At 36.5% G+C, this 17,200-nt stretch overlaps 1 long non-coding RNA gene and 1 pseudogene across 2 annotated transcripts; one reads left to right on the top strand and one right to left on the bottom strand.

Annotated features, from left to right (window-relative positions):
- Nucleotides 1-4,567: 4,567 nt before the first annotated feature.
- Nucleotides 4,568-17,200, bottom strand: part of LOC132281725 (coniferyl alcohol acyltransferase-like) — a 40,149-nt pseudogene continuing 27,516 nt past the window's right edge.
- Nucleotides 5,796-15,979, top strand: LOC132284503 (uncharacterized). 2 transcript variants are annotated; one of them, XR_009472299.1, is made up of 6 exons: nt 5,796-6,144; nt 9,445-9,522; nt 10,121-10,199; nt 10,528-10,588; nt 10,679-10,847; nt 15,748-15,979. It is a non-coding gene; the product is annotated as an uncharacterized LOC132284503 (long non-coding RNA). The 2 variants fall into 2 exon arrangements; XR_009472298.1 differs by having other exon boundaries at nt 5,797-6,144; nt 9,462-9,522.

The following is a 17,200-nucleotide window of genomic DNA, read 5'->3' on the forward strand; positions in this document are numbered from 1 at the left end:
ATCAATGCATGATATATAAATAGTAATTATAAATTGTTCATAGTCGGTAATTATGGATGGACTCATAATTAATTAAGACTTGAACTGGATCCGCGTTAGGTTGAGATATATTGCGAGAGCCGTCGTATGCAATTACTCCCTATCACCGTCATGGCATTTGACTCTTAAGCATGAGAAAATTATAGACTCTTTTATTAATTAATAATTACTTTGATTTGTTCGGCGGATTCTTCGGGATCCTTAGACCGACACTTTGGGTAGTTATGTAATTAATAGTTAGAGGGTTATATTTTCAATATTTGCATCATTGCTACTTGTATTTATTTTGTATTGATTATGGTTGATCACAAAGTAAATTCGAAGGCCTTCGTGTGTTTTTAGACAAAATGATTTATTATATATTTATTTATTTAAATTATTATTTTTGTCAAACAAATGTTTTATTGTGATCGAGCCAGAAATAATCAAAGGTACCAAAATAAATATATTAATTAAGTAGTCGGATTGATGGCTATATTTATCCGATAACTAATTATGCATAGAGGGGTCAAAGTGCAATATTGACTTAGAGGTTATTTATTATTTAATTGGAGTTCAATTAATTTCTTTTAGTGGAGTAGAAATTAATTTATGAATTAATTGAATTGGGTCCATGGACCGGGCCAATTATTAATTCATTGTAGCCAATAAAATAATAGGCCCAATGGATTCTCACTCATAGCCCAACTTGATATTGGAATCATATTAGATTTGAGACATATGAATTAGAGATGGAGAAGGATTTGTTGTTTCCTTTTCTTTATTTTTATGTTGCCTATAAATATACATGGTCTATGTATATTTTAGGGGGTGATTTTTATGAGAAGGAAAAAGGAATAAATTTTCTCTCTCTAGAAAATTAGGGTTTATGTTCTCATCTAATGGAGGCTCCCACAAGCCTAGTTTTCCAAGGTCATTCAAGGAGGCTTATGAGTGATTCCTAAAGGCAAGACCATTACCAAGAAGATGGAAATCCATGGAAAAGATGTCTAGCAAAAGGGATCTACAATAAGTGAGAACATTCACTTTAGAGGAGAGATCTGAGGTTTACTCAAACCTTGATGTAAGTATTCAATCTTTTAGTTGAATAATACATCATATTTTATTTTATTTTTTGCATAAAACTTGTCTCTATGTGATGAATCAAGATCTATGAATTTAAATCTCTCGAAAAGTTTTTAAAACTAGCACGTTTCCCAACACCACTCCCATGGAATAATCAGGTTTTCTGTTTCGTGAAACCACTCCAAGGAAAAACCCAAGTCTATCTCCACTATTGCGATGGAGACGAATTGGTTGACAATTATACATTGAATTTGATATGGGATGAGAGTATGCAGGTCGTCGTCTTCTCTCCGTGATTATTATCAGAGGTCTTTTATTTATTCCCTTTTTCTTTTCTGTTTTTTTTTTTTTTCTTTTTTTCACTTTCTGATATGTTTTAATTGTTTGATGCCAAAAGGAGATAACCACGTTAGTTGGCAAATTTTTGTTGGTCCATGAGATTACACTATCCACGTCAAACTCTTAAGTCTATACTTATTGAAACTACTTAGTTTTAGTAAGGTTAAATATGTGTTTTGATTTTTCCGGTGACCGGCTGTTCTTCGCGGCAATAAATTCATAGTTCAAAGGGTTTGTTGCAATATACCAATAGCTCAAGGAATTTTTTTTGCATTTTATCCTATAATATACTACTCTATATATATATATATATATTAGTAGCCATGACAGATGCCTTACTGTGATATCATGTGGCTCAATTTGATGCCAAATAGAGGTAAATGTTTTCTGGGCAATTTATTTATTTTAACATTACGTTTGACAGCACCAAACGTTTTGAATTTAGAATTGAAAAAACAATTAGTACCAAACGTTTTAAATTTAGAATTGAAAAAAAAATTAGTTTAAAATGTAGAAAAAAAATTAGCACCAAACATTTTGAATTTAGAATTGAAAAAAAAAAAGTTAGCTAAAAATTTTAACTATATTTTTTTTAATTTTGAATTCAAATCACTAATTCAGTCCCACCAAACAGAAGCAGGTATAATTTAAATATATACAAGAATAAGAGAATGTTTCAGTATAATAGTATAAGTTATATATTCGCACCCCATATTGAAACAAAAATATGATACTCAGTTTTTTTCCCTCCTATTTTGTTTCTTTTCAGTAAAAAATTAAACTACCCTCCAATTTATTCATGTTAATTTATTATTATTATTATTATTCATCACTAAAATGGTTAGCTGTATATTCGTGCAAGTGTTACCCTACAAACTAAGCAGACCATAAGAGGGAGCAAACCACCAAACCCTTCGAAGTAAAAGATGAAAACAGAACATTGGGAATCATGTAATTAGCTAGTGAAGATCGATGCAGCAAAAGGACAATCAGCAGTCCATTATCTATCTCTGCAAACGATGACAATTTTAAATGAGGTAAAACCGAGTTACAACGTGGCCTGGACCAAAACAAAATTAAGGTGCAACATCATAGTATTCCATAAACAAATACTCTACCCGTCCCTTTATTAGTAGTTCATTTTTTTTTTTTACATGTCCCAAATTAGTTGTCCTCTTTGAAAAGTCAAAACATCTTTTCTTTATATTTTCATCATTGTCCTTTATCTTTTTAAAAAATTTCAAACTTTGTAACTATATATATTGAAATTAAAAAGGACAATTTGATAATTTTAAAGGAGACAATGCGTTATTGTATGTCCCTTTAAAAAGTTATAAAATCAAAAATATACAACTAATAAGGGACGAAGGTAGTAATATTATAAGATAAATAAAGCATCTATTTTATAAGATAAATAAAGCATCTATTTTGGCAATTCTGAAAGCATGCATGAATTCGGGGACACAAAAGAAGATATATTAAACTGCTAAAGCACATTAGGAATAAAATAGCTAGGATGCTAAGAGGAATGGTCAAATTAATAACATAAAAGTACAATTAGGTTAGGTTATGAGATAGAGCGTGTGACAATCGATTCCACAATTATTATTTTTAGAGACTAAGATATTGGATCAGAATCTACTTGGTAATGGTGGAAATAGCCTATTCTCAGCAGATTCACTTAATTTTACTGAATTAAGCCTCAAGATTCGCTTGGTTTGATTAGTACTTATACTAATGCCATACGAGAGATAGTAAATTGTGAAAAAGTAATAAGGTGTGACGGTAATATAACATTATCTGAGTGGTAAAGGGTCATATCTTAAGTGTCCTTACCTTATCTCCCAGGGTCAAATCCCCATCCTTTTAACTGCCACTCACTCCTAACTTTCTAACCATTGCCCGTTAAAAACAAAAAGACTAATTGATTTCTATGGCAATGTTGTCATAATGAGCTTCCTGGCATGGCACACCAAGCTGGTATATATAGCTAGTTGACTGCATGCTTGTGCGCCCCAAGCCACGACTTGGCATGGCACACTAAGCCCGTATGGCCCTTGGGTGTGCTAACTTGACATTGGACAAGTTAGCATTGTGACATTCAGTTGTTGCTTGACAAGCCGCATGGCGCGACATGGTGGCACAAATGGACTGACGGTGTGGGCATGGCGCCAAGCATACCTGAAGGCATGACAAAACTTGGTCTAAGAGCATTGGGCAAGGATTATGAAGCAAGCAAAGGGAACGATAGATTGGGCTTGGAATGGGCAAGGCCTTTATTCGGTTGGCTTACTAAGAAAGCGTTGTGTCATATATGGGCCAAGGCCGGATGACACTTGGCATAAAGAGACAAGTGGCATGCACAACTTTGGTAAGAGAGGGTTGTGGTTGCTGGCCACTTCCCACCATATGTACTACATATCAGGATGGAATGGTGGGGGTATGACAATTAACACATGCATTGACAGTTTTTTTTTTTATTTTTTTGATGATAACCTAAAACTTCCTGAGGCAGGGCTCGTCGGACCCACCCTCAGAGTATCAAACTGGGAATATTGCAGTCGGCCCTACAGCTACAGCAACATACATGGACAGTTGCAAGCAAATAATTAATACTTTCCATTTCTGACATGAGGAAGACATGGGCTGAAGTGTTGGGCAACCTCCAGGGCAACATGGCCAGAGCTAGCTTGTGCTAGCAGCCCTAGGTGTCATCCACCATGGGCAATTGTAAGCATTTTTGTGAGTGCTTATATTATATATATCCATTGGGTGGTCTGACACACATTGCCAGCTTGTGCAGACGACACCATATGGTTTCTTGTACTATTTTGTGAGGTTGGAGGCCTAAAGCCAATGTAAACGTGTGTCGTCCCTCGTGCCTATTACATTAACCTTTGTGTGTCATTAAGAGACTAAGACTTGGTGTACGTGACCAAGGGTCGTCACGGGGCCAAAAAATTGGTGGTGATTTTGACCCACTTGACAGCAACCATTATAGATCCCTTCCCACTCCATGTGTGTGTGTATATATATCTCCGCAATTAACAATACTATTAAATGAAAATTGAAAATAAAAAATATAGTATATATATATGCAGTAATATTATTATGTGGTCAAAGACCAAAATGAAAACTACTTTGGTTATATATTAAGATAACCACTAGTCAAGGGCTTGAACAAATGAGCTCCCTGCATCTTAATCAGCTCCAACTGACCTCTCAACATGTGCATGTACACAACCCAGTCTCCATTCCCAACTGGACTTGGCATAGGCATCACGTACCCGGCCTCCCCTCCCCACGGGAAATGGTATGACCTGAATACAGGCTTCCCCCATCCGAAATCCATCTGAGACACCGGGAACCTCGATCTGCCCGGACGAAACCACCACCGTCGGCGCCTCATCCTCGCTTCTAGCATATATCTTCACTAGAGCTGGTTCTGGACGGTGAGCCTCCACCCAGTCTATTAGTTCCAAAAAGTGTTGTTTGGTCTTAGCAACCTCCAAGCACTAATGAACTTCCAAAAACACTTCCAAGCACTCATGAACCACATGTGCCACCCAGCTCAGCGGCATCTCCTCCAGCTCAGCGATCCTCTTTTCCCCACAAGGGATGGACAACACGTTCCCAAAGTAAGAAGACATCATCTCCGCCTTTTCGCCAATGTCTCCTTCGCTTAACCGAGTCCTCCCGTCCACCGCAATGCCCATCCTGCACTTCTTGTTGCTACCTTGTTCAGTACTGGCTGCTACCACTTTCCACACAAACGCATTGAAAGCCTCAAGCTTAGACCTTTTGTCTCCGCTAGCACTAGCCAGTGATTGAAGGAGGCTGAGCTGATTGGCCTCGATGTAATAGATTCGGCTTATGAGCTGATCATCATCCGGTGTACCGAATTTTTTTTGTTCGGGTGGTAGTAGAGCCGAGATGGGTACATACATGTTTTCCAGAGAGGGATCATAGTGACCTGGACGTGGATGGTTGAGTAAATTACTAAAAGAAAAGTGAGTTTTTACGAAATAGTATTTATGAAATCTTTTATTTTATCTCGTAAAAGTTGCTTTTTACACAAAAAGAGTCATGTTTTCACGGGATGCTAATAAAATCCTTGAAAAAAATTGTTTTCACGGGAGTTTAAAGAGCCCGTTAATGTTTACATATATTTATGAAGATTCAACGAAAAAAACACTTGTTAATTAAATATATTTTTAAGGAAGTATTTTCTTCCGGTGAATATGAAATATAAAATAAAAATTCCGCACACAGTTTTCATCTCCCGCACGTGCAAAAATCCAATAGTCAGCCAAAATTTGCGAGTCCTACTTTCCGTGTCACCATTTACACAGACTCTGCTATTAATATCATTACCACGAGCACTACTCCACCACTGTTGCATAAACTGCCAACAACACCCGCCCAGTCTCTCACAATGCCCTAGTCTTCTTTCTTCCATTATTTCTGTTGAGGAGGCAGGATAATTTACCCCATCTCCGCTTGAATTTCTCTCTCAAATCTCTACCTCGCTTGAATTTCTCTCTCCTTTCTATCTCCATCTCCGCTTGAAGTTTTGGTTAGACAGGGAAAGGAGAGTTGGGCGATCTCAACCAATTTCTACCTTGACCAACATAGAGCTATTTGTTCAACCCTCTCTTTACTCTCTAAAACCGAGGATCCGGACTTACCTTCATTCTTCAGGTAATCTGCAATTCCTCTTTCTCAAACATTTTAAGGGTTTTCTTCAATCCCTATTTCTTAAACAATTTTTAGGGCTAACACATGCATATTTTTTTCTCTGGTTTATTGTCGATTTTATTTACTGGATTTGCTTTGGTTGTGACTGAATTTGGGTTTTTTTGTTTTCCATTTCATTATTGATTGGGTTTCACTTTTTTTTTTTTTTTGCATTAATGTAATATATATATATATATATATATATATCCTCCTTGCTTGAATCGGAAATTAATTGGAAGCCTAGATGTCAAGGTACTTGAATTTCCCAATCATTCTTCTGCCCGTAAACACCCCACCCTTAACTAGTTGTTAAGCCTGTTTCGCTAAAGGAAAACTGATGCATAAGGAAACCACTGCTAACACCATAAGGAAACCAACGCTAAAACTAAAAGACGAATTGTATTTATCATTAATTTTTAATTCATCAGTGGTGAAGAATTATTATTATTTGTAAACCATTGATATAATGGAATGAAGTTACGGTGAGGCTGCTCTCACTCCTCTCACCTCTATTAATATTAACATACAAAACATAAAACCATGAAAATTCTAAAGTCTTATTAATTATTTAAATTATCACTTTATTAAAAAAATTCCTTTTTCAATTCTAATTAAAAATTGTCAAAGCAACCAAAATTACTAAGATAAAATAAAACAGATAAAGAAGATTGATCAAGATTAGGGCTGCAAGTACTCCTCGGTCCTAATCCTGTTGCAAGAGTTTAACTGGTTTATATGGTTTTTCATTTCCTTGGTTTCCCAAGAAAAGGCCCACTAGGAGTCTAGGTGTGCTTCAATAGAGAGGTGCCTAAGTTTCTGAATTAGAGGAGTTTTGCTTGATTTTTGATCTAAGGTGTGCTGATTTCAATTTTTGTTGATGTCAATGCTTTAGCCTGTCAATTGTCAAAAAGTTCCCTAAAAATTAAACCTATAAGTAAAAGAAAAGGAAAAAATAAGTGCCAGTATACCTTGATATAGTTAAATGATAAATGAAGTGCTCAACTGTAAGAAGAGATGTGAAAATATGTGGATTGAGGGAGTTTAATTATAAAAGCAAACAACTTGGATTTTCATGAGTACCTCTGCCCAACTCATTTTGTATATAATTGAACATATCCAGCTAAAAGAGGCAGTCCATAGAACCCTTCCTGTAGCAATTGACAGTACCAACCAAAGCAAGGGCTTCCTTCAGTGCCGTAAAAAGATGCTCTGGATATTCCTCAATACAAGCATGTCCATGCCGGGATTCCATGGAATTTAAAACCCTTCCAACAATCTGGGAATAGAACAAATTGATACGGTTCTAGTGCAAATAGAAGATTACTGTATATAATTTCAGTAGTGAACAATTTATTAAGTCTTTTAAAGAAAAGATAAATGTACTCGCAATTAGAAGTGTATTTTTGTAAGTGCCCATAATCATTGAAAATAAGATTAACCTTCCGTGCATAGCCACCATAAGCAACCCCGCCAATTAAAACATCCTTTGGACTAATTGAATTCACAGGAAATATTTCATCTACTAATAAAAAATAAATAAATAAAAATAAAAGTTAGAAACCAAAAGAAATAAAGATACAACGAAGAATGCTAAAATGTGATAAGATAAAAGGGAGGAAAAAAAAAGTACAAAAAATGATGCAAGATATATACTAGCTATGGCTGTGTTCTGAAAAAGTCCCTCTTTCTTCAACCCGTTTATCATGTGAACATTAGTACCACCCGCCAACTGAAGAAAACCTACAATATGGAAAAAGTTGATGTGAACCAAGGGTAATATATGAACTTAAAACCATATTCATTATATAAACGTACATACCTCGAGGTCTGTCTTTAGCAACAGCCAAGCGAACGGCAAATGCAGTTGCTTCCCTTGTGGCACCTCGTCCAATGTCTCCACTCATGGGGCGACCATCCAACTTTGGTTTGCGGGTTATATCATATATACAACTTCTCAGAAAAGTAGTAGTTAAAATATAAAGTATTTATAGTGGATTTTTTAATTACTGGTGCGCACCTGCCATAAATTGAAGCAGTGTAGATTGGGTTCCATAATAGACTGTTCATGTATGATTTAGTTGAATCCCCAACATCATGGAAACTAAACTGTACTAGTCAAAGATTAGTTTTATGTCCCCAAAACAAATCAATTATCTGCTTATTTAAATGGCAGGGACGGTTTCCATGCTGCTACAAGTCTGAGATATCCAACTGAATCTCCCAAAGAATTCCATAGTTTTTCGAACAATGCAGTCTGCCTAAGAATAAACATGAATGAGTTCAGAAATCCAAGCAGACAATCATAAGTTCTATATGACCTTTTACTCTTTTCTGTCTTATTTTTTGGGCAAATTACGGAAGAAAGGATTTCAACATTTCGTTGTACAAAGCATTAGTAAGTTATTAGTTTTTCAGAGCAACCGAGATGATTTTATTACATTGCATGCACAAGATGATGAGTGGACTTTCAAAATTTGATGACATTGCACTTTATAACTATGGCATATGCCACTGGTTGCAGTTTGAATGAGAACTCCATTTTAGACAATAGATGCTCTGGCTCAAATGCTAACAAGAATAAAACGAAATGACTCCCTACGCACGACATGTGGAAATTATAAAATTGTTGAGAGCTAGCTCTAAGGCTATCTTCCATTTGTATGTATCTCCACGGCATCAACATCATCCCTTTTAAGAATTAGGTTCCTCTGTTTTTGTATTTACCTACTATGCAACAATGCATGTGATATATATATATATATCGATATGGATTGATGGTATGGTATTAAATTAGTTACAGTTCCAGGAAAATAAATAGAATGGGATAGTTTTCAATTCAATCATCGAATTAACCACCTTTTTTTGTTTTGAATGTTCTTTAATTTTTTTTTTATTTTTTGACAGGAATGTTTCTGTATTAGCTTCTACTATGTAGTGTTTTAGTTTCTTATGATTTTTTTTTTTTACAATTTGAATTTCTTGCTATAGTTGTTAAACTTTTAATCACAACAATATTGAATTTCTTTTTACAATTTGAAAAGTTGTTCAACTTTTAATCACAACAAAACAGTAAAAAAATGTGTGGTTTCTTGCCACTTTTACCCATAATTGTAGACCTCATGTGACATTTTGAAGAATAGTACATCAGCCCCAAACCTCCCCTTTATGTACCCACTCCCAGCTTGCTTGGTGGTGTTCAAAAATTTCTTTGTGCTTCTTGTTTGATTTGTTGTATAATATCACTTCTGCTTTCATGAAAAATAGGTAATGTTTATTTTCAGTTTATAGAGGAAGAACATGCTGCGAACGCCCTTAAGAATCTGACTGGAAGATTTTATGCTGGTAAGTTCTTTTAATTTCATATTTTTATCTATTCAGTTTGGGTGTTGCATCTATATGCATTCCTCCTTCTGTATTTACTTGTTACCAGAATTTAATTTCTCATAATCTTAACTTATTGTTCATTTACTGAACTAGATGTATGCAGTTTTCTATTATATTTTTTTCTTTTTCTCTTTCTTCCTTTGCAATTTTATTTTTTTATTTTTTTTTGAGATGCAAGTAGAGATTTTTTTTCATTATTAGATCAATTGAACCAGACAAATTACAAATACAAAAACTGATCTCATGAAATCCCCAAACCCAGAAAAGTAAAAGGAACCAAGTAGACCATTAATTGTATAGGGGATGATTAATTGTATCCTATTTCCATGATGTTCAAAATTGCCCAACAAGGAAGAAAGATGCAGCTCAAAATTTAGATGAGAAAACAAAATAATAATAACATATAGAATCGAAGGCTTCTAATTAATAGATTTTGACATTTATTTTGCTTTCCTAAATATCATGGTCTTATCATATAAAAGTATTGTTACATTTCCACTCGCACATGCATAGACGCGGAGAATAGAGATAATCGTTTGATTCTACTTTGTATCAGCATGAAATCTCTAATTGAATGATACAAGGAAGTGAAAGAGGAACATCATCAATTGCTGAATCCCACTTCAGAAGTCAAGGTAAGGTTGCTAACAAGTTTTCCTGCGTCAGTAGAGGCAAAGCAAGATTGTTTACTTCTTTGTTTTCCAATTAAGCAAAAATACTTTTTTTTTGAGGAAACAAATGTCAATTCTCTTCATTTCTTATCCTACATTTCAATTTTATTTAATTGTAATTAATTTTGATAGCTTCTTCAGTTAATATTTGTTTCTACGGGTTAATTTTTGCTCGAATGAAGTTTATGTGATGACATAAATTAATTGAATTGTGTTTATTGTTCATATATGTATATATATATATACACACCGTGGAATCATCATATATTTCATAATTTGCTTTTTGTGACAGGTTCCTATTGAATAATTAGGAAAATAGGGATGGATAAAGAATGGATGCATGTCTCTTACAGGTTATTATATGTAGTAGAATGTGTTTATAAAAGTTAAATCTTTTACACTAATTTTATGTTTAATTAAAAGTTAAAGCTTTAATTTTATAGAGTTGATCCAATGTATATAAAAGGAGCACGAAGGTTTGCCGATTGGGCTCAAGAGAATGCGGGGCATCCAGACAAGATTTTAACCAGCTGAGTAGGAGCAGAACAAAACCATTACTTTTGAAGTAAGATTAGAAGCATAGTTCTGGTTCTCAATCTTCATCTCTGGCAGGTATGTTCTGAATTCTACTAGCTAATGAAGTTCATTTATCAATTATCTCTATGTGAAGTCAGATAAAATTAATGGCCAAAGTGATCTTGATCAATGATATATTAAAGTCACATTGCTATAACTTGTAAGACCTATGTTGAAAAATAATATTATATGCGTAAAAATTAGATTTCCATCTTTTGCCGAGCATAGTGTCACGGGCCTAGAGATTTGGCGCAGCGGCACGGCCCGTGCGGCACCAAGGCGTTGCTTCAGCTCGCAAGCGCCCTGGTCAGCCATCACGACCTGCCCTCCCAAGGATACATGCTGACTGGTTTTGGCCTGCCATGGCCTCGTCAGGGGAACGGCTCCAGCTCCCGACCAGTTTGTGCAGGGATGGCCAACTCCCTTCTTCATAGTCAAGTCCACGACCAGCGACAAGCACCTTGAACTGAACCGAGTCGACCTGCCTGAACTCTGAAGAGGTACCATCCTGTACTCCTGCACGCCCCTTCCCTGGAACCATTCCCAGTCAAACTCTGCTCTTTGCCAACCAACATGCGTGTCTTCCATCCTCCAAGCGTCTTAGGAATCACTTCGTGACATTCTCCCCCACCCAAATCCTGCGACGTCCTCGTCGCAGTGCGGCGCTTCACTATTGCGTCCACTCCCTTCCAAAGTCTGCCTCCATGCAGTATGCTCGCCTTCCCACCATCGCTTCCTTGTGCAGCTCCCTGCACTGCACTCGCCCAATGATAGGCCTCGGACCAAGGGACGTCCACTCCTCAAGGACGTGACTCTTCTCCGTCATGCCGCCTCCGCGACATCCCGAGCAAGCAATGGCCTCCTGCCGACTTGATGCTCGCCCTTCACCATGGTTTGCATCACCCAAGGACTAAGCACGAACTTTGGTGCGCGCGGCCCTCCGGCCCTACAATGCGCAACTTCAACGGACGCCTCTTCCTGGGGAGATGGAGGCTCTCCCCCCCAACTGCATTGATTCCTCCTCATCGACGCAACTTCAATGCACCGTCTTTATTCTCTGACCTCTCCCAGACCGACAAGGGGGCACCCCACCGTGCTTTACCCCAAGTCCTGATTTGATACCATTTGTCACGGGCCTAGAGATTTAGCGCAGCGACACGGTGGTGCTTTACCCCACCGTGCTTTACCCCAAGTCCTGCTCTGATACCATTTGTCACGGGCCTAGAGATTTAGCGCAGCGACACGGCCCGTGCGGCACCAAGGCGTTGCTTCAGTTCGCGCAAGCGCCCTGGTCAGCCACCACGACCTGCCCTCCTAAGGATACGTGCTGACTGGTTTCGGCCTGCCATGGCCTCGTCAGGGGAACGGCTCCAGCTCCCGACCAGTTTGTGCAGGGATGGCCAACTCCCTTCTTCATAGTCAAGTCCACGACCAGCGACAAGCACCTCGAACTGAACCGAGTCGACCTGCCTGAACTCTGAAGAGGTACCATCCTGTGCTCCTGCACGCTCCTTCCCTGGAACCATTCCTAGTCAAACTCTGCTCTTTGCCAACCAACATGCGTATCTTCCATCCTCCAAGCGTCTTAGGAATCACTTCGTGACAATAGGCTCTTATCGTGGCCATTACTTTAATGTTGAAAGCATGGGTCTTTGTCGTGGCCATTACTTTATTGCATTGATATAACATGGGAGTATAGGAACATCGTATGTGGAGGTTGTGGCTGATTGTTATTTGTTGTTGATTGTTGTGAAGTTATTGTTAGTTGTTGTTGTGTATGCGAGGTAGAAAGTTTCTTAGCATTCCTCTCATTCCAATCTTGATCATCACATCACTCCAATGAAATACCACAATGTGAATCTTGGTTATCTAGACCCCAATATGATCCAACAACCTCCTCTAGGTCAAATCCCTCCCGGAGTTCAAGCTCCAATTCTTCCAAGCTCCAATTCCTCCAATGGTCAAATGACCATTACACTCCAAATGTTTACAATGCACCAACATGTATCCAATTGCCAAATTTTAGGGCCAATCATAATTTTAAATTGTCTATGCTTTTGAAAGTTGGTTGAGTTAGTTAGGTGTTCCTTCTATCCAAGGATTTAACAAGGGTAAACAGGAGTTCAATCAATGGAACCTATAGACGTTTTCGTTTCAATTCAATCGATTGACCATGTCAATGGATCAATCCAACCTAGCAGGCTGCACTTTCCAATTTGGTTTCTAACAATAAAGGCCTACTTTACTCAGCCCTAAAAAAATTTAAACAGCCATAGGATTTCAAAACTTATACATACAAGCAACCAAAGCATATTGAGAGCATATAGGATAGCATGTTTTATTCTGTTATTTTCATCATCATTGCATAAAGATGGTGAGTGATTTGCCAGAGTTTGATTACATACTATTTAAAATCTTCAAAGAGATCAGTACCAATATTCCCATACTGAGTATGGTGAATGCAATATAAAAATATAATTCTAAAACTCAGAATAAAACTTTCTCTATATGTATATGAGTTGTTTATATTTTGCCTTAACTTGGTACTTTTATATGCAAAGTTAAAATATATACAGAGTGGGGTTTGTTGTGTTTTAATTCAAAACGGAAACTGAATTTTTCCAGGGCTCGATCAATTGAAGAGCTGGTCGATCAATTGAGGCAACTCCAGTGGCCCTCGATTAATTGAAATCTGCTGTAATTTTAAATTTAGAAAATTTTAGAATCGGAAGTTTCTAGAAACGTACACTTTTATGCAAATTTAAAAATTTAGGGAATCATATCAGATCAAAACATGTAAAAATTAGAAATCCTAATAATGTATGCATGGAACCTAATTTGGTGAGTGCATAAATGTTCACTTTAGTCTTTTAACTTTTTATCATTCTGCTTTCAGAATTTGTATATGCATTGGATCATCCAATCCAATTGTGTGATGTGAGTTTCGAAAAGCCCAGAGGACTTGTGTTTCTTGTACATATGCTCCACTTAGATTAATAGAAAATTACTGCCCCCACATGGTATCAGGTTTCACTTTTGGCTGGTAACATGGGGCTTAGTGTCACGGGCTTAGAGTTTCAGTACCACTCTAGCTACTCCCGTGCGGCACCAAGACGTTGCTTCTACTCTTGCAAGTACTTGGTCAGCCTAACTCCCGTGCACACCTTAGCCAACACACTCCCCTCGTGCGCTTACTAGTGTTGTAGTGGCTTTCGCTCTCTCCTCACTTGGCTTGCACACTCACACACACTAAGACACTTAAATTGGCAAGGAAAGAACACTTCTATTACTTTAAAGAATGCTTTGTACAAGGCTAGCACTCAAACTCTCTGCAAGACTCTCAGGACTCACTTTAGGACTTGTTGGCTACAAAATGAAGTCTTACTCCTATTTATAGGCATCCCCATCCCTAATGGATGGCTATGATGCATTCTAACCAACGGTGGAGATCGATTCTCTAGAATCTTCTCCCACCTTCTTCACACTTTCATACTTATCCACAAGTATTTACAATATTCCAGAACTCTCATACTACTCCACACAATTCTGGAGAACTCTATAATGTATTACACATATCTAGAATTTTCCACACAACTCTAGACAACTCCGTAAGACTCTAGAAACTCCACTCGCCATGTAGTTGTCATGCAGCGTCCTCCTCAATGTCTGCGTGTCGCCTGCATGGCACAACCTCCATAGGCGGGGCGTGACATTAGGCTAGCTTAATATTTGGTATGAAGTGGATGATCTTAAACCTGCACCATTCTAAGCTTATTTGTTGCCGAATCTGAGTTAATCTCATCCTATATGCATATCGTATAATTTTTATTTCCGTGCACTCTATATGGTGAACATAGATAACCGATTGCCTATCCCACTTTTGAGTGGTTATTGAGCGATATGATAATCATTCACAATAAAAAAATAGGCAATCTGCAAACCCATCAGAACAAAGGTATTGAATTTGTTTAATAACATACAACTGATATAACAAAATAGTTCTAAAGTGCAACTTTGTAATACTCATTCGTTTTCATAATATTTTTCTTCACTGCTTGCATATTGGTATTATTTATGTTTCCCCCTTTATTTTAAACTTCTGATCTGTTTTATTTGGATGATTGGATCTAATAATTAAGTGCATTATTAAAGAAAATTACAAAGCGATAAAGATAATGCCATTGATATAATTTCAATAAAGGGAAGAACAAGAACAAAAAGGATAGCAAATCATTGATTAAATTTTTCTGTCTTTTTTTTTTTTGTTAAATTGTATGTTATACAGAAATTTCACTTGTTGGTATGATTCTAATAAGTTCTCCAATATGTCCTATTGAACTAATTATTAGCATGAGTTTAGCTTTATGGTTGTTTTACAACTATTAACTATATTTGTTCCATGTTGAAGTTGTTATTTTTCTTTGATGTCAAACTATCAACGTGCCTTAGAGATTTAAAACAGCATAACATTTATGTTTCTTACATTCTATGTCTAAACCTTTATTGGCAGTTGACATTCTTGGTAATCAAGTTGTAGAAGTAGAACTTGCACTTGTGGGGTGTTTGCCCTTTTTTAACCTTTTTGTTCTATCTAGAGTTGGAGGATTGCATGACGGAGTTGAGTCCTTGGTAAAGCATGGGCATGTGGATTGTATGTTTCTTTTTGGGGTTTTTTTATTGTTGGCTTCTCAAAGTGTGGGACTCCAGTTTTGATATTCACACCTTGGTAAATATTTTAGAGAGTATGAAATAAAAAAACTAGCATTTTATTGTGTATATGTACTTGGGATATATCGGGGACACAATAGCAGTCGTTTTGCACTTCTGCCCTACCTCTCTTTAGTTCTACTATAATCCTTCGTATGTATTCTCTACTAGCAGTTCATGACTTTATATACGTTATTATCATACTAAAATTAAGACTTGTATGATGCAGGTACGTGCTTGAATTTTGTACAATGGACAACGGGGTGGAGGAAGTGTAAAAAATCGGAAGTCAACTTGGGCCAAGAATTAATGAACAATGTGAAGATTGATATCAATTTTTAGGAAATATTGAATTTTCTTTTTAATTTTGACACATTGAACAATTAATGATGAATTGTAAATTAATGTCTTACACTTTTGATATGTTTAATGGTGAATTTAAATATAGATTGTTTTTGGTATTGGCATTAAGTGCAAATTTTTAGTATTCTATATTATTGTTTAGTTGAAACTGTGATCAGGTTATATATGTGAATGATTGGGTAGCAAGGTGCATTTATTATATATATATATATATATATATAATAAATGCACCTTGCTACCCAATCACATATATAGCTATCTACGGGGGCTTTAGACCTTGTAAATAAAATATATAGATGTATTGACGAGAGGCCAAATGTATCGTACATTAATTATTAACGAGAGGCCATGTACCACATTAATTAATTATTAACGAGATGTCGTCGATCTTGTAAATTAATTATTAACAAGAGGCTATTAGTTTTGTAAATTAATTAATAACGAGATTTCATCTATCTTGTAAATTAATTATTAACAAAAGGCCATTAATCACGTACATTAATTATTAACGAGAGGCTAGTAGTGTGACGATTATGGCCGTTCCTTGTACGCCAAAATTGATGTAATGAATGTGCGGTTCAAGAAAAGCTTTTTGGGTCAAGTTTAAATTTATAAAAACCACTATCAACACTACTACTAACGTAGCAAGAGTGAGTAGGGATCATCCCAAGGGATTGTGGGGATTGAGCAATGTCAGAGTTGATTGTGGAATCATAATTAGGGCTAGTAGGTCGAGTGATCAAACATTTGGTTGGTTGGTTGATTAGATTAGAGAACAACTAAATTAAACTAAGTAATTGAATGCAATGGAGAGTAAGTAAGAGAGAGAAGAGTCTTAGGGTTTAGAGATCACCACCAAGTAATGCATTTCTATATTATTGACAAGTGATTAATGAGGGCAATTAGGTGTTGCAATATTGGTGTGTGTGTATTTGGTTGATTCAATAAGCAAGGATGACTAGTTAAGCATGTATTGTCTAAACATCCTGTGAAAAGCACAATATATCTAAGTAATGAAGCATATATTGTCTAAACAATCTGTGAAAGGCACAATAAATCAAAACAAGTCATTAATTCTTTCATTAGGCTCACAATCCAAATACAACACAAGATTAGAGACATATGCTACTTGTATTCAAAAGTTTGGAATACCAAACAATAAGCATGGATTGTCCTCCCATTTAACACTTACACTACAACTACACTACATCTAAACTACTAGTATGAAAGTAAAATAGGGAAGAGGCACAATCCATTAAGGAATAAGTATGAACCATCAAGAGAATCACAATAGCATTCCTTTAAGTACTATGCTTTGA

Source organism: Cornus florida, unplaced genomic scaffold (assembly GCF_030987335.1).
Source record: "Cornus florida cultivar Cherokee Brave unplaced genomic scaffold, ASM3098733v1 CherokeeBrave_3.0.0_Hap2_Chr11, whole genome shotgun sequence".
NCBI classification, from domain to species: Eukaryota; Viridiplantae; Streptophyta; class Magnoliopsida; order Cornales; family Cornaceae; genus Cornus; species Cornus florida.